We start from the raw sequence: 18,237 nt of genomic DNA on the forward strand, positions 1-18,237 counted from the left end.
GTGATGACAGAGGAAGTTGTAGGCAGAGCGGCTTCCTGTAACGGCGACCAATGTGACTCGCAAGCAAGCCGACCCCCCAACTTTTGGGGGGTCAAAAATTCGGCTTGCTTGCGAGTATATACGGTAACCCTGGCTGTTCATCGGAGGAGCGATGCTGTAGATGAAGCTGAAATACGTTAGACACATAATGAGAAGGCAGGATTCACTGGAAAAGACCCTGATGCTAGAAAAGATTGAAGGCAAAAGAAGGAGGAGAAAGAACGAGATGGCTATATAGTGTCATGGAAGCAACAAACATGAGCTTGGAAATGCGAGGCAGCAGAGGATAGAGGGGCCTGGCGTGCTGTGGTCCATAGGGTCACAATGAGTCGGACATTACTAAATAGCGAGTGAACAACTGAAAAAGTATTGGGGTTGCATACAGGTGTCATTTTCTGCCTTAGTAAAACTACAACTTCACAAAGTACCAGTTTAATATAAATCATGTTATGGTTTTTTTTAGGAAAACCTTTCAGTTGGAAACCATCCTCTGAATGGATATCAGCACCTCTTCAAAGTCTGAGCTTGCAATTGTATCATCAAGTGAAACACTTCATAGCAAAACAGCTCAAAGGACAAATAGCATCAACATACACAACCTCCATTCTTCTGCAAATGTAAATACACTGGAGCTTGGAAATTCATTGTATAAAGTCAATTTTTAGTTTCTATCATTTCACCTGTACTGCTTTATAGTTATAGTTTATCACATACTACACAATTCACTTTGAGCACTGCAGCAGATCATTGGGCTTTGGTGCAATCATATAGGCATCGTACCTGTCCACATGCTGGCTATGACTGTGGTGATACTATCAGTCTGAAAAGGCCCATATACACTTGCAACTTAGATCACCCAAAATGACTTTGTGATTGTGTTGGTAGTCTTTCTCAAATGTATACTGGTGTCCCCAAACGCCAGCCTGAACATTTTTTCTCCATGCCCTTGGTTGTCAGTCTCTCAGGACGGGGCCCCCTGTGGCTTCTGGGCCCCCCTGCGGCTGCATGCCTTTCAAGGTCTATTGTTACGCCTATGTTAGTAATGTAAATTAGAGTGAGGTTATCATTGTATATTTGGGCAAACACTGAGTAAATATTTTATAAATATTGTATTAATAAGCAATTTTATTTTTTAAGTTATATATAATTAAGTATCTCTGTAAGGTATCCGAGACATTTTTACGAATAAAAAATTAGACACTTATCTTATTAGTTGGAACCTCCTGGGTAGTCAAACTTTTAATAATTATTTGAAAAGCTTTCTTCAGTATGGTACCACCGTACCCTAATATAATTTTCAGATACCATCCTAAACCTAATCTCTCCTCATCACTCTTGCTATAAAGCCCTCGTACTACATAGAGGAGGTAAAATTGTTCAGTGATTGGCCATTCCATATTGGATATGTGTATGCACCCTAATGGTTGTCCAAAATTGTAATTATTAATTGCATTGGCCTTGCAGTTATCTGATAAGCACAATATTCTTCTATAGTGGGGGTTTGAGGGGGTGGGGATGAGTAGGAGAGAGGTGCCAGTGTCTACCGTAGTGAATAACAGTCGAAACAGTGCATGGTTTTCCAATGCGCCAGTTCTGCTCCATCAGAGATGGACAGGGTGAGTGTAATAAGCTGAGTCTGAGAGCACACTCATCTGTCAGTTTTCTGTATGCGTGAAAACACGCACGTTTTGTCAGAGAGCTCATGTAATTGAGAAAATGTGCGCAGTGCTTCACTACTGACTGTTTTTATCTGCATGGGGAAAACACATTCAAGTGTGCACTAGCCAATTGATTAACAATTGATTAACATTGGTTCCCAGTTTACCAGTGCAGAAAGCGGGGGGGGGATTAGTGATTTCTAGTTATGCCCCTGATCACTAATTTATCAGATGCCAGCATCTTACTGCTGACAAAGCAAATCACTGAGGAATGTTTATTGTTTCTCTGAAGCGACCAAGGACATAACAATCTCCCAGAGTGCTCTGGGAAAGAACATTGCATGACATTATAGCCTGGGCTAAAGAACAATGGGAGAGCCAGGTTACATACCAATAAAAAGTATTTTTCACACTGAAGCCAGGATAATTAAGGTAAAACTAGGTAACATGTATCCAGCAAAAACATAAGAAAAAGTTAGATGCTTTCCTCAGTAGGGGGACCTGGATCATTAAGTTGCTTCCCAGATCCTCCTAGACCCCTCCACTGCCAGCCAGGAGCCTCTTCCTCCTCGTGGCTGCGCTCCCCTGTGTAAAGGTGCGGGTCACACTGAGCAGGCATGCCCACATCTGCACAGTAGCACAGTGAAAAAAGCCGTATAGGAGTGAGACGTAATTTGCACCTGCACAGTGGGGCCGCACTCGTACATGGCGGGGATATTAGACATCCGAGGAAACCGGAGATGGCAAAAACTGAAGTATTTTTAATACTCTATATTAGTGTATACATTACCACTAGTGCTAGGGGCACTTTATTTATTCACCCAGGTCTCTCTCTTGCTATCCCTGCTTAAAAATTCATTTCTCACACAGCTCATAGTAGTTTGGGTCACCCTGAGCTGCTTGGTTACTCTGTCACACAGCTCACAAATATATTTCACTGTGTCACTCACAGCATGCAGGAGACATGAGGAGAAATAGGCTGATCGGAGGTGGTAACAGGTAACTAAATGAGCTGTAATACTGCTGGAATATAACAAGCTATAACACTAATCTGTGTTTACACTCAGACTGGCTGCCTGCTTGAGGTGATTCACTCCAGGCTGCATCCACTTTACAAGCTGCTGAGAGGGGCAGACCACTGTCTACAATTAGCATTATTAGTATCTTTATCAGTCAAGAGAAGCAAAGATAATAAACACACATTGCTAGAATCTTTAACCTCTTACCACCATATCAATAAGATTCTTTCAGCAAGGTGATAAACTATAAACTGAAGAGTTGATAGCAACTCCCCTGTGCAGACATGGTCTTAGCCCTCTGGGAGCCCTCAGTTTTTAGATACATTTGTATCCAACACTGACACCAAAACTGAGGGAGGATTTTACAGCTGAAAGGAACAGCTGTGTGATGAATCAAATTGCTCCTAGTACTTGTCCCAATGTGTGCTACAACATACAGCATTTAAACATAAATGCATACATTGATAGTATTCCTTTAAATGGTGCTTCCACCAGCCCCATGTGGTATGTGGGCTTCCTCACTATTTATAGTATCTGTAAATAGTGTGGATGCCTTGTCAATGGTTAGTTTGGCACATAAAGATTGGTGTTGTTGAACCACATGGGTCATATTTACTAACTGTGATTGGTGTTGTTGAACCACATGGGTCATATTTACTAACTGTGATTGGTGGTGTTGAACCACATGGGTCATATTTACTAACTGTCAGAAATGTTGCCATGCACAGGGAGCACACACATTTATTTGCAAGAGAACTTGCACATGCTTAGTAAAAATGTGCTTGTTCACACAGTGAATTTTTGGGCCCCATACTGGGCAAACCTACTGGGCCTCCTTCAATTACCTGTGCCCCCACATTGCAAATCACAATCTTTGCAGGCCTTACTAATGTCCGTGTGACCGCATTTCATACACTTCCAATCCAAGGGTAACTCCTGGATGAGCCTTCTATTACCTTTCATCACATTAATGGGCAGCTCATGTGTGTCACTGTTTGCCGGACCCCAGATTCACTAGGGCCCCATACAGCAGTTCCCCATGCTGCCCTGAAGGCAGCCCTGTTCACAGTCATGACCATGTTACAGGCACACGCCTGAAGAAATTGACCTTTCTTCTAAATTTGATTGCCTGCAGGCGGTTATTGCCTCTGTCCTCTGCAGATCCTTGCAGCTTTCAAGACAAGACAAGACAAATAACATTTATATTGCGCTTTTCTCCTTGCGGACTCAAAGCGCCAGAGCAGAGCAGCAGCCACTAGGGCGCGCTCTATTGGCAGTAGCAGTGTAAGGGAGACTTGCCAAAGGTCTCCTACTGAATTAGTGCTGGCTTACTGAACAGACAGAGCCGAGATTCGAACCCTGGTCTCCTGTGTCAGAGGCAGAGCCCTTAACCATTACACCATCAGCCAGCTTTCAGATAAAGCCTGACATTAAAAAGTCTTACTACAGTGGGATGCGAAAGTTTGGGCAACCTTGTTAATTTTCAGGATTTTCCTGTATAAAACGTTGGTTGTTACCAAAAAATAAAATATAAGATAAAAGATTGTTCACCATCATGGTTTAGGCGAAGTATACAGAAAGCTGTCTCAGAGATTTCAGGTGTCTGTTTCCACAGTTAGGAACATACTGAGGAAATGAAAGACCACAGGCTCAGTTCAAGTTAAGCCTTGAAGTGGCAGACCTAGAAAAATCTCGGATAAACAGAAGCGACGAATGGTGAGAACAGTCAGAGTCAACCCACAGAACAGCACCAAAGACCTACAACATCATCTTGCTGCAGATGGAGTCACTGTGCATCGTTCAACCATTCGGCACACTTTACACAAGGAGATGCTGTATGCGAGAGTGACGCAGAGGAAGCCTTTTCTTCGCCCACAATACAAAAAGAGATGCTTAAGATATGCTAAAGCACATTTGGACAAGCCAGCTTCATTTTGGAATAAGGTGCTGTGGACTGATGAAACTAAATTGAGTTATTTGGGCATAACAAGGGGCGTTATGCATGGAGGAAAAACAACACAGCATTCCAAAAAAAACACCAGCTAAAAACACCTGGTTCCATCAAGCTGTGTGGCCAGTGCAGGATCTGGGAATCTTGTCAAAGTTGAGGGATGCATGGATTCCACTTAGTATCAGCAGATTCTGGAGACCAAGGTCCAGGAATCAGTGACAAAGCTGAAGCTGTCCCAGGGCTGGTTCTTTCAACAAGACAATGACCCTAAACACTGCTCAAAATCCACTAAGGCAGTCATGCAGAGGCACAAGCACAATGTTCTGGAATGGCCATCTCAGTCCCCTGACCTATATATAATTGAAAATCTGTGGTGTGAGTTAAAGAGAGCTGTCCATGCTCGGAAGCCATCAAACCTGAATGAACTAGAGATTGTTTGTAAAGAGGAATGGTCCAAAATACCTTCACCCAGAATCCAGACTCTCAATGTACCCTACAGTAAGCGTTTAGCGTTAATTTCTGCAAATCTACTAAATATTGATTTATTTCTTTTTTGTGGTGCCCAAATTTATGCACTTGCCTAATTTTGTTTAAACAATTATTGCACACTTTCTGTAAACCAATAAACTTCATTTCACTTCTCAAATCTCACTGTATGTGTCTCCTATAGGATATATTTAACTGACATTTTTTATCGTAATAACCAATGATTTATACACTAAAATCATGACAATTAAAATTGCCCAAACTTTCGCATCCCACTATAATTATAAAATAAGAAGTTTTGAATCAGGAGAATACCATTTACTGGCTAACTTAAAAGTATATATGAGTAAGCTTTCGGCCACTGAGCCTTCTTCAGGCCGAAAGCTTAATCATATATACTTTTAAGTTAGCCAATAAATGGTATCATCCTGATTCAAAACTTCTTGCCTTTTACTGATGGATAACACAGTACAATATTCTACTGCTAATTATAAAATAGGTTCTCTTTAAAGGGAACCTTACCTGAGAAGGATATGGATGTTTCCTTTTAAACAATATCAGTTGCTTGCCAGTCCTGCAGATCTCTTTAGCTGCAGTAGTAGCTGAATCGCACACCTGAAACAAGCATGCAGATAATCCAGTCTGACTTTATTTAGAGAATCTGATCTGCATGCTTGTTGAGGGGCTGTGGCTAAAAGTATTAGAGACACAGGATCAGCAGGAGAGTCAGGCAACTGGTATTATTTTAAAAGAAAAAAATCCATATCCTTCTCACAGTTTAGGTTCCCTTTAAAGCAGGGGTCTCAAACTCAATTTACCTGGGGGCCGCAGGAGGCAAAGTCAGGGTGAGGATGGGCCGCATAAGGAATTTCACAATCACTGCGCATCGCCGCCTCTGCCCGCCCCTCTCACTATTCCTTCACAGAGAGGGGCAGGGAGAGGCGACGATCCGTGTGGCGATTGACGTCAGGAGGGGCAGAGCTGAAGCTGAAAGCTCTGCCCCTTCCAGGAAATGCCGGCGGATTGCCCCCCGGGTGATTTGGGGGCTCTGCAGCCCTTGTTTAGCGGCGGGGATGCGGCGGATTACTTGGGAGCACTGAAGCGAACTATAAGAAAGCTTTTGCCGGCGAGGGCCACAAAATATTGTATCGAGGGCCGCAACTGGCCCGCGGGCGCGAGTTTGAGACTCCTGCTTTAAAGAGACTCTGAAGCGAGAATAAATCTCGCTTCAGAGCTCATAGTTAGCAGGGGCATGTGTGCCCCTGCTAAAACGCCGCTATCCCGCGGCTAAACGGGGGTCCCTTCACCCCCAAACCCACCCCCGCAAGACTTGGTCACAAAGTTGGTTGTATATTTTCTCTTCCTAGAGGCAGGGCTAACGGCTGCAGCCCTGCCTCTAGTCGCGTCTATCAGACGCGCATCGCTGCCTCTCCCCCGCCCCTCTCAGTGAAGGAAGACAGAGGGGCGGGGGAGAGGCAGAGGTACGCGTCTGACAGACGCGCGTGGGGCAGGGCTGCGGCGGTTAGCCCTGCCCCAATGCGGAAGCGCTCCCCAGCTGCACGGAGGGGATTTAGGGGTGAAGGGACCCACGTTTAGCCGCGGGATAGCGGCGGTTTAGCAGGGGCACACATGCCCCTGCTAACTATGAGGTCTGAAGCGAGATTTATTCTCGCTTCAGACTCTCTTTAAGGTGCTCGCTAATGATACAATCTTGATTGTACAATCTTACCAAACTTATGTAGTAGCAGGGTAAAACTGAGTGAATATAATTTGAATAGATACTTTCGGTAGTCCCTCATATTACACAGAAGTGGTAAGATTGTACAATCAAGATTGTATCATTTTATCCAGCGACTGAAGAATTACTGTGGCCTAAGGGGTACTATTCTTAGCTGGTTTCAGACCTTCCTATCTGGCAGGACACAGCAAGTATGTCTGGGCACACACTACTCTAATCCAGTGCCACTTGCCTATGGAGTTCCACAGGGTTCTGTACTATCACCATTACTCTTTGCAGTCTACATGCTCCCACTAGGCAAAATAATCCAGAACTATGGTTTAGGATACCATTGTTATGCAGATGACACACAACTGTATCTGTCCTTCAAGCCTGGCACCCAAGACCCATCAGCATCCATAAATGCGTGTCTAGTGGATTTACAAAATTGGATGAACACCAGCTGGCTGAGGCTGAACTCTGACAAAACAGAGGTGTTGGTGGTAGGTGGTCCACACATGATGGATAAAGTTCAAAACGCTCACCACCTCAAACTAGCAATTGGGGGAGATACTGTACAGTATAAAGACTCTGTGCGAAACCTTGGGGTGATCCTGGATGGAAATCTAAAACTCAGACAGCAGGTATCAGCTGTCGTCAAGTCTTCCTTCTTCCATCTAAGAAATATAGCGAAAATAAAACACCTTATCCCAGCTGAAGACCTACCTGCCCTGGTTCACGCATTTGTATCCTCCCGCCTAGACTACTGCAACGCCCTGTTAATCGGATCTACAGATAAGGTTCTGCGCCCCTTACAGCTAGTACAGAATGCTGCAGCCAGACTCCTAGCCAATGCCCCCCGCAGCTCACACATCACCCCAGTACTGCAAACTCTTCACTGGTTGCCAGTAAAATGGAGAATCAATTTTAAGATCTGCCTGCTGACATTCAAGGCTCTACACCACATGGGACCCAAATACATAGCGGATCTATTGGAACTTTATGCCCCTCCACGCACCCTCCGCTCTGCCAACAAGATGAAGCTGGTTATTCCCAGGATACACTAAACATTTGGTGCTCGGGCCTTTTCCTATGCAGCCCCTACTCTATGGAACTCACTTCCACAATCAGTACGAGAGGCTCCTTCTCTGGACAGCTTTAAAGTGAACCTAAAGCCGATAAAAAAAAATGAGATTAACTCACCTGGGGCCTCCCTCAGCCCCCTGCAGCCGATCGGTGCCCTCGCAGCTCCGCTCCGATGTCCCAGGACCCGCCGGCGAGCACTTCCGGTTTCGCCGTCACTCGCCGTCACCGGCCGACAGGCATGGGAACGCGAGTGATTGTTCGCGTTCCCAGCCTGTATATCGTCCCCTATGCTGCTATTGCGGCCTCCTGGCCGCAATAGCAGCATAGGGGGCGATATACAGGCTGGGAACGCGAACAATCACTCGCGTTCCCATGCCTGTCGGCCGGTGACGGCGAAACCGGAAGTGCTCGCCGGCGGGTCCTGGGACATCGGAGCGGAGCTGCGAGGGCACCGATCGGCTGCAGGGGGCTGAGGGAGGCCCCAGGTGAGTTAATCTCATTTTTTTTTATCGGCTTTAGGTTCACTTTAAAAAAAGGCTAAAAACTCACCTCTTTTCCCTAGCCTTTGAGACTGCATAATGCAGGGTCACAGCGCTTTGAGTCCCCAGGGAGAAAAGCGCTATATAAATATTATTGTTATTGTTATTTTACTTCAGTCAGCAGCTTCAGAATCCGATTAGCAGAACTTGGGAAAGTATTTATGTTTGGAGTTGGCCTTTACCTTTTAGCTCCAATTGTAATGACAGATTTTTGCTGGCAGGCATTAGCCACATAAAAGCTACATCCTCTGACATGAGTGCAGGCGTAGCCTACAGCCTATATATCGTGTAATAAGTCCCAAGCAGCACGCCCTTGTTGTCCCCTTAGGACATGTTGTCAACCTCTAGATAAAGCACTACACTGAATGTCCCACTGAGCAAACATGCTCTCCTCCAAGACATTCTGTAACCACCAGCTACTTTAAACCTTGCTCATTGCAGAAAAAAATGATTACAGAGAGAGTTAGTTCACTCCTATTTACTACCAGTTCAAGTACCTGCCTGGATCAGAAGAATGAATATGAAGAAAGAGATTACACTTCCATGTGCTGTTCAATTACTAAACGCACCCTCTCCCTATCACATCACTTCTCAAGTGTAAATGAGATTAAAAATAACAGCAAATCCCTGAGGCACCAAAGAACAAAATAATAACCCATCTTTCCCTCATCCGCAGTTTATAACAGAAATCCCCTGATGAAAGCAACAGTAGGCTGCCTCCTCCTGATCCCCCTCTCCTCCATGTTGTCCCTCGCAACATTCCATATAATTCTAGGGCTAGATACCCAGGATGTGTTCTTCCCTCCCTGGTTACCATGAAAATTATGTTAAGATGATGATGCCGGATGGCAAAACAGGCGCCCTCAGTCGCTGGAGCGCGACGTTCACAACAAGGTAGCTGTAATAATAGCGATCATGGCATGTATGCTCTCTCCATGCACTGGGAACAGAAAAAGCACAGGCGCTACACTTCACCGACAGCTCGGAAACATGCTTTCTACTTCCAATTCAAGAAGTGGGCAAGTGATTCAAAGGCGCGCAACCGCCTCATGCAGCCTCCGCACTCCACCCCTTCTCTCCAGCTCCACAGCTAGTCCGTTCAACAGATGGGCATTGGGCACTGGCTACAGGCGGGAGTCTCCGCTAGCCGGATAGAACGCAGCAGACATACCTGGTGGCTCTCAGAGCTGTGGACATGTGCATAACAGGAAGAGGCAAGCACAGCAGAAGAGTAACTACTTTCCAATAATGGTCTGCTCTGAACTAGCCCGCTAGAGGAAAAGAAATTGACCAGACCCCGCCCATGGGGTGGTATGAAAGGGAAAAAAAAAGCAAGAATGGTCCTCATCTGACGTCTCTCCCCACCTCATGTCACTTCCTTTTAAAGCTACAATTCGTACTTTGCTAATTTCATTGTTGTTGATCTTTTATGCGCCCCGACTTTGATTTGTGAACCTGGATTTGTTGTCTTTGATATATAAAGCGATGAGGCATTCTTCAGCCTCCTCCTATCTTATTTATACTGTCACTGCCCCCTCGTTATCAGCCCAGCAGCAGCAGTAAATAAATATCCACTTTCCCTGACCATCTCTCTCCTGCCCAGCCCTCCACCTTCTTTTGCGACCACAGTGACTTCAGAGGAGCTTACAATCTAATCCTGCCATAGTCTAATGTCTTACCAATTTTAGTATGTATTGACATGGCACTGACATCTTCTGCAGCACTGTACAGAGTACATAGTCATGTCATGGACTGTCCTCAGGCGCTCACAATCTAATCCTACCGTAGCCATAGTCAAATGTCCTACCATCCTATATAATAATAAGCAACTGTTCCTACGCAGAGCAGGGACATTTGTCTCTGTGTAGCTGGGTCCATGCTTTTTGCTACTGCGTATGTGCCTCACACAGACAGGAGGACAGCCTCCCAGCCTCGCACAGACAGGACAGGGACGGAGCCAGGCGGGCATGTGAGCGGGTGGCAGGTGCGCAGTACATGCGGCGGCGAAAAACACAGACCCTAAAACCCGTTTTTAAATGGCTTGGGTCTGCTAGTATTATATTATAATGTATTTATATAACACTGACATCTCCTGCAGCACTTTACAGAGTACATAGTCATGTCACTGACTGTCCTCAAAAGAGCTCACAATCTAATCTTACCATAGCCATAGGCTAATGTCCTTCCATATTATTATGTATTTATTTATATAGCACCAACATATTATGCAGCGCTGTACAGAGTATATAGTCTTGACACTAACTGTCCCTCAGAGGGGCTCAAAATCTAGTCCCTACCACAGTCATATGTCTATGTACATATCGTGTAGTGCATGTATCAGTCTAGGGCCAATTTAGAGGAAGCCAATTAACTTATCTGTATGTTTTTGGGATATGGGAGGAAACCAGAGTGCCCAGAGGAAACCCACACAGACCTGGGGACAACATACAAACTCCTTGCAGATGTTGACCTGAAAGGGATTCAAGCTGGGGACCCAGTACAGCAAGGCAAGAGCACTAACCACTATGCTGCCCATGTACAGTATTTACTCATATAGCACTGCCATGTTCTGCAGCACTGTACAGAGTACAGTCATGTTACTGACTGTCCTTAGAGGAGCTCACAATCTAATCCTACCATAGTCAAATGTGCTACCATATCATTTTAATGAATCTGTATAGCACTGTCATTTTCTACAGCACATTACAGAATATATTGTCATGTCACTAATTGTCCTCAAAGGAACTCACAATCTAATCCTGCCATAGTCATGGTCTAATGCCCTACCATTTCATTATGTATTTATATTGCGCTGACATTTTCTGCAGCACGGAGTACATAGGCATGTCACTGACTGTACTCAGGGGAGCTCACAATCTAATCCTACCATAGTCATGGGGCAGCCATACACTGGGCGATTGCCACCAGATCGACCAAAAGATAGATCCCTTTCTGATCAGAGAGGGATCTATTGGCTGCCCATGTACTGCACAGATTTTGAATCAATTTCAGCATGAAATCGATTCACAATCTGTGGAGCTGCCGCTACCAGCAATACATCTCCGCCGGCGCGAATCCCCGCCGTTACTTCTGTCCGTGCTGAGCGCTTTACTGTTTGAACTTCCCCTGACAGGACGAGACAGGAAGTGAAGAGAAGATGGCCAGCCGGAGAAGGGACAACGGGGACTTGCGCTGGCGGAGAGGTAACGTATTGCTGGGTAGGTCGTCGGCCAATCGAACGCTGCAATTGACGTGCTCCTGACACACCTGCAATCAAGAGAAATTTTCAACCGGGACAGATCGACGGGATCGATCGATTTTGGATGGAAATCGGTCGATTGGTCAGTGTTTGCGTTATCGATTTAACAGCAGATTTGATCACAGTGATTGAATCTGCTGTATATCGGCGGGAATTTGACGCAGTGTATGAGCACCTATAGTCTAATGTCCAACCATATTATTATTATGTATTTATATAGCACTGACATCTTCTGCAGCACTTTACAGAGTACATAGGCATGTCACTGGCTGTCCTCAGAGGAGCTCACAATCTAATCTTACCATATGCATGTTGGATTATTATGGCTCTGTACAAATTAACAAGACATAGTCTAATGCCCTACCCATGGCCGGCCTAGGAAGAGGCGAGATAGGCTCCAGCCTCAGGTCGCAGTGTACGAGGGGGCGCACAACTCACTCAGCTATCATTCCCCTATTGTGTTTGAAGCAAAAGAGAAATAAGGAAATGGGATACATGGCAGTGACTGCAAGCCAGATAATTAGAGATTAAGGTGTTAAGGGGGTTGGGGGCTCTGGAGCAACTCTTTGTCTAATAGCAATCAGTGATCTTGATTCACTAAACCGTGATAACTCATATCACGGGCGTTTCGAACACATTTTTGAGTTTGCTTGCGATCATGAATTGTGGCACGCAATCGCGAATTTTCGCATGAAAATTCACGATTTTCACATGAAAATTTAAGAATTTCGGGTGCAAATTTGCAATTGCGCATAATAATTCGCAATTGTGCGAAAACGGCCGTGATATGAGTTATCACAGTTTAGTGAATCAAGCCCAGTATGTGACAGCTGGGGTGGGAGGGATGGTGGGGGCGCATTTGGTGTCTCAGCCTTGGGTGCTGGAGGACCTTGTCCCAGCTCTGGCCCTACCATATTATTATGTGTTTCTATTGCGCTGAAATCTTTTTCAGCACTATACAGAGTACAAAAGTTATGTCACTGAGTGTTCTCAGACAAGCTCACAATATAATCATTCCATTGGCCTCAATTAACTAAGCTTATCTCCTGTGTTTCTGAGCTTTTTCTAGAGTTATCACCATGGTGATGAGGTGTGTAGTAGTCAGTGAACAATTTATCTCAGGCAAACCTAAAGTTAACGCTTTTGTCTTTAAGGAGATCTCTAAAGTTAACTATTCAATCCTTAAAATAATTACAGAATTCTAAAGACAGGCTTTAAAGGGAACCTTAACTGGCGGGGAAAAATAAATTCACTTACCTGGGGGCTTTCCCAAGCCTCCTGCAGCCGTCCTGTGCCCGCGCCGGTCCTTCGGTGCCCTCCGGTCTCCCGCCGCCGCTAAGTTTCGTTTTCGGACAACTGCCAGTCGTCCTCGGGCAAAGCGTCCTCTTCTTCTGCATTCCCCGTCGTAAAGAGCCGTAAAGCGCGTCCGCATGACGCCAAACGCGTCAGGCGGACGCGCTTTACGGCTTTTTACGACGAGGAATGCGGAAGAAGAGGACGCTTTGCCCGAGGACAACTGGCAGTCGTCCGAAAACGAAACTTAGCGGCGGAGGGAGACCGGAGGGCACCGAAGGACCGACGCGGGAGGCTTGGGAAAGCCCCCAGGTAAGTGAATTTATTTTTCCCCGCCAGTTAAGGTTCCCTTTAACTACAGAGGATGTAACTTAAGGACTGAAGTGATAACTATTTCACTGTGAAAACTTATCTCTAATGCTGGCTACACTTGGTGCGTTCCCGCACTCGATGCGCCGCTCAATTCCCGTCGATTCGCGGCCGCTCGATTATTTCCGATATGTCCGATTCGCGTTTTGATGGATCGTTAGGTCAATTTGGCATACTTTACATGAGAATTGGCCTAACAATCATCGAAATGCACTCGAAAATGCTCGGAAATAAACGAGCGGCCGGGAATCGAGCGGCGCATCTAGTGCGGGAACGCACCGTGTGTATCCAGCAAAACTTAAAGGAATATTGTAGGAGGGTCAGAGGAAAATGAGTTGAAATTACTCAGGGCTTCTAATGGTCCCTCGCAGACGTTCTGTGCCCGCACAGCTACTCACCGATGCTCCGGCCCCGCCTCCAGTTCACTTCTGGAATTTCAGACTTTAAGGTCGGAAAACCACTGCGCCTGCATTGCCGTGTCCTCGCTCCTGCTGATGTCACCAGGAACATACTGCACAGGCCCAGTATGGTCTGTGCCTGTGCAGTACGTTCCTGGTGACATCAGCGGGAGCAAGGACACAGCAATGCAGGCGCAATGGTTTTCAGACTTTAAAGTCTGAAATTCCAGAAGTGAACCGGAGGCGGGGCCGGAGCATCGGTGAGTGGCTGCGCGGGCACAGGATGTATGCGGGGGACCATTAGAAGACCCGGGTAAGTTCAACTCATTTTCCCCCGACCTTCCTACAGTATTCCTTTAAAGGAAACTAGAGCTGAAAAATATAAAAAGATTTATACATACTTAGGGCTTTCTCCAGCCCCACCTGCACAGATCGCTCCCACACCACCGTCCTCAGCCTTCTGCAGCGCCGGTACCGGGTTCCGTCACTTCAGCTAGTTGCCGCCAGTCTGACATAAGAGAAGTGTTCTCATTGCCTATCTTTCCAGCAGCCGCTGGAGAGATACATAGAGGGTGCGCTTCTCCAGAGTAGACTGGCCCCGGCTGGCTGAAGTGACGGAACCCCAGTTTAAGTGTCCCCAGTTTAGGTAGTAGGTCTAAAGGTGTCCCCAGTTTAGGTAGTAGGTCTATAGGTGTCCCCAGTTTAGGTAACTAGGTCTACAGGTGTCCCCAGGTTAGGTAACCTGGAAGCGGGGAATGGGGGACGTCTCCCCCCTTACCTGGGGCTCCCGCTCCCCCTTCCTCGCTTTCCCCTCCAGACTCCAGAATTAAGTGCAGTGGCAATGGCCGACGAACAGCTTACATCTTCCAGGATGGGAGGATGCCGCTTGCCTGGTCTAGTGACATCACTGACTAGACCACGCCAGCGGCATGCAAAGTTTCCCTCGCGCGCCGGGAAGTAGTAAGTTCCCCGGCCGGCTGCTGCCACTCTGCTTAATTCTGGAGGGGTAAGAGAGTTCCCCTTGATGTGTGTGCCTACCCTCCGCCGCTCCTATCCCCCCCCCCCCACCCAAAGTCGCACATATTAAAAAAAACACACAAAAACATATTTTAAAAAAATACAGCCATGGCACCGGCCCATCGGTGCCTCTTAAAAGATGTGGGCCTGCATAATAGGTGTTCCTAATTTCTGCCTGATGCTTTCTTATTTTCTTTTTGTATTCTTTTTCTACTATAGAGTTGGCTTCCAAAGATTCTAACCCGAGGCAGTCTATACACTCAAAAAATTAGATACCTACTTAGGTAGAGGTAATTATGACATGTCCAACTTTCTTCTGGTGTCTGAAAAAATCATGCAGGTCAGGATTTAGGGTTCCTGCAACGGACAACAAACTCATTGACACAGGTCTGAACAGATGCTATGTGCACACCTCCTAAGTTTTGGAGCAAGGTAAAAGGGAAGCTAAAGGTACCCATTAATGGTATAATATTTTCCTTAGATGCGATCATTCAGTCAGATTTTTACGATCAGATTGTACAGAAAACCACACAGTATCTGAAGAAAATTGACATGAAATTATTCTATGGTCAATTGGAATACCGTATATACTCGGATACAAGTCGACCTCGTGTATAAGTCGACCCCAATATTTTAGCCCCTTAAGCTGGAATTGTTCTCTGTCTCCAGTATAAGTCTACCCCTAAAAGTTAACGACTGCACTTGGGGACCAGGAGTGGTTAATGGCTGCACTGCATACAGTATTTTGGCCATTAACCCCTCCTGGCCCCCAAGGTGCAGCCATGCATTGTCTCCCTCCCTCCCTGCAGAGCACTAGTGGCTGGAGACATTGATCCTACCTCCCACCCACCATCACCCAAAGGGTGTCCCCCTCTCTATCCCCATCCCCACTGTGTGTAATGAAATGCTGTGTAGTCCACAGCAGGAGCAAAATGGTTGCAAGGGACTTTAATCCTCCGTCCCTCACCCAAAGCGTGTCTACATCTCTCTATCTTCCCCCGTGTAATTGAATGCTGTGTGCAGCAGCAGTGAAGTGGCTGCTGGGATCTTTAATCCTCCCTACCTTCCACCCACCATCACCCAAAGGACGTCCACCACTCTTTATCTTTCCCCTGTGTAAAATGCTGCGGAATCGCCGCAGCCGACTTACGGTATGAGTCCAGCACAGACGATCACCCAAAGGACGTACACCACTCTTTATCGTCCCCCTGTGTAAAATGCTGCGTAATCGCCGCAGCCGACTTACGATACCGGCACCAGCTGTCACGTACTCTCCACTTCCTCACTCATGTTCTGTCATGTGACTACGGGAGCCAGCGGTATGCAGACTTGCGTTCATTAGAATACCGCCTCCAGAAGTCACATGACGCCGCGCGAGTGAGGAAGAGGAGTGCGCATGACAGCTGGTGCTGGAATCGTAAGTCGGCTGCGGCGATTCCACAGCATTTTACACAGGGGAAATATAGAGAGTGGTGGAGGTCCTTTGGGTGATCGTGGGTGGGTGGGAGGATGAAAGTCCCCGGCCACTAGTCCACTACAGGGAGGGGGAGAGAGAAAGGCAGCCCTCTCATCCTGGCTATAAGTTGGTAAATTTAGGACTATCTCAAGTACAAGTCGACCCCCCCCCAATTTTACACTTTGAGTTAGTCCTAAATTTCTCGACTCATAGCCAAATATATACGGTACATCATTTTGTCAATCGGAACGTGGTATTTTACAATCGTATCTGAAGAGAGAAAGTGCCCTAATTAACCTGTTTATGGGAAAAATCGATAATGTATTTATTTTTTTTCAAAAAAAGTTTTATTGAAAGAAAACATACAAACATAACCAATTCCACCGTTACATGTTTAGATGAAGCAAGAGGCAGATACAAAGACATTTTAGCTTGGACAGTCTAAGGCCAACGAACGGTGTTACAAAATACATACATAAGTTTTAACTGAGAACAAGTCAATCAAAAAATAGAGAGAGTATCAACAGGTTAATCAGCGAGTAAAACATGAATATTAAACTAACTGTATGTCCTTATTTTAACTCCAGTGTAGACACCTAGAATAAAGAGATACCAAAGTATACACAGTGGCAGTGCATGTCATTGATATATCAAACAAACTTCGTATCAAGCTATACAGTTCGCTCTCTTCTGGAGGGTAACCAGTTTTTGTTAGTAGTGAATTCAAGACCCAGCATTATCATATAAAATACAAAAATGAAAACACAATCTATCGTTTACATCTCTTTAGGCTGAAACTAAATTAGCATAGTCCGCTGTTTCCTTAACGTATGCCCATATTATGGAGAATTTGTGGGTTCTATCAGATTTAATTGCTAAGTTTCTCCATTGTGTGGATAAAATCGACTTTCGCTAACCACTCTCCCATCATCTTTGTTGATTTCCACCAGCGTGGGATCAGAACCTTCGCTGCATTGAGGAGGTGAATCAGAAGAGAGTTCTTATATGTTTTTAGTGCCATATCATTATGGTACAAAAGTAAAGCTAGTTTCTTGAAAGGTATATGGAGGGATGAAATTTTAATCGACCATTTATGAACAGGTTTCCAGAAGGGGACAATTTTGGGACAATCCCAATATATATGGTCATAGGTAGCAGGTCTGTGATCGCATCTTCAGCACAAATTTGGGTAATCAGGAATCATTTTGTGTAAAGCATCTGGGGTTTTGTGCCATCTGGTAAGTATCTTGTAGTTTGCTTCTTGAATGGAGGTGACTGAGCTCTTGTGGGCCAGTATGAAAATGTTTTCCCAATCTATTTTATTTCCATCATCTTCCTCATTCAATTCCCATCTATCTGTGAAGGGTAAGGGCGTTTCAGGGCTCAAATTTTCCAGTGTTTTATGCATCAGGGAAACTGCATGTGGGACTTGCTCTCCCTTATGACACACTCCTCAAAACCTGTCAGGCTCCTGGAGAAAGTTTTTTTATTGCCGGGACTCATAATATAGGAGCAAATCTGCCTAAAGGGCCATTTGGGAATAACACGTTCCTAAAGCTTACCAGTGATTTTTTTCCTGTTGATGAATTCAATAATCTTACTCTCAAATTTCGGGGGTGAACCCTTAAAGAAGTGTCCTTGTATGCCTGGCCCAAAGCCAAGATTATGCAATATGCTCGTAATAGGACTCAACACAGAAGATATCTTGTAACGTCTACACATTTCATGAAAATTGTCTAGAATGCTCTTTATAAGCATCCTTAATTAGGGGTTTCACAACTGGGTTTGGGATCCAAGGAACACATCTAACGGGTTGCCCCAGTATTTGCTCATCCAAATTTACCCACAGTTTAGCTTCACCATGACATGCCCAGTCAATTATCCTCGTCAACAGGCTTGCTCTATTTTCCAGGTTGGGGACAGCTGCCCCACCACTCTGTTTGGGCAGAT

The 18,237-nt window shown here is 45.6% G+C and overlaps 1 protein-coding gene across 4 annotated transcripts in view; it reads right to left on the bottom strand.

The window, feature by feature from the left end:
* Positions 1-18,237, bottom strand: part of AGPAT4 (1-acylglycerol-3-phosphate O-acyltransferase 4) — a 261,101-nt gene that overhangs the window by 155,370 nt on the left and 87,494 nt on the right. For 3 of the 4 annotated variants that reach the window (XM_068231747.1, XM_068231744.1, XM_068231743.1), the window contains exon 1: positions 9,667-9,810. The exons of the other annotated variant lie outside the window; for it this stretch is intronic. The gene's annotated coding sequence lies outside the window, so the exon portion shown is untranslated. Of the gene's footprint in view, positions 1-9,666; positions 9,811-18,237 lie in introns of those variants that run through there. 4 annotated transcript variants of the gene reach the window in all.

The sequence above is a fragment of the Hyperolius riggenbachi genome, chromosome 4, assembly GCF_040937935.1.
Source record: "Hyperolius riggenbachi isolate aHypRig1 chromosome 4, aHypRig1.pri, whole genome shotgun sequence".
Classification (NCBI taxonomy): Eukaryota; Metazoa; Chordata; class Amphibia; order Anura; family Hyperoliidae; genus Hyperolius; species Hyperolius riggenbachi.